Below are 734 nucleotides of genomic sequence, written 5' to 3' on the forward strand. Positions count from 1 at the left end.
ACATTATTACTTTCTACTTCTGTATTTATGTTTTTTATTTGAATATAGACACATACACGAAGAATAATTATGTCAAGTACATATTAAACTTAATAAAAATAAAATAAATAATAAGATAAACAAGAAAATAAAAGCTTTGTAAAAATAATAATTTATTTAATATTTTCTTTTTAATGATATATATTTCTCCTCTTTGACCAAAAGTAATTTTTATTTTCCTATTATATTTTTATGTGGGAAATAAATATTCTGGCATTTAAAGATTTATAATTCAAAGTTTTATAATTCAAAAATAATAATTTAATTAAAAAGGATTTAACGATTTCTTTATTTTTTTTCCTAAAATTTTTAATTGTTACAGCATATAATATTCGGATAGATATGGCCCGATGGAAAGAGATTGGTTTTTTAATAAATGATTTTTTTAATTAGAACTTAATGATGTTTTACGACAAAAAAGATTTCTAATTGTTAGGTTGATTAAAAATTATTATGTTATAAATTAATTAATTCAGGTATTGTCTTCAGATATATTATCCAATATTGTGAAAAAAAAGTAATTTTCACATTGCATTATTAATTATTTATACATACTCTATTATGTATTATTTATATATTATTTGTATTATATTATTATATTATGAATTGTAATCTGTAATTGCACTTAATGTTAATCATTTTATTTTTATAAATTATATATTGCGTACATAATTTGTTGCAGATGTTCGGTATTA

The sequence above is a fragment of the Trachymyrmex septentrionalis genome, unplaced genomic scaffold, assembly GCF_001594115.1.
Source record: "Trachymyrmex septentrionalis isolate Tsep2-gDNA-1 unplaced genomic scaffold, Tsep1.0 scaffold71, whole genome shotgun sequence".
Classification (NCBI taxonomy): domain Eukaryota; kingdom Metazoa; phylum Arthropoda; class Insecta; order Hymenoptera; family Formicidae; genus Trachymyrmex; species Trachymyrmex septentrionalis.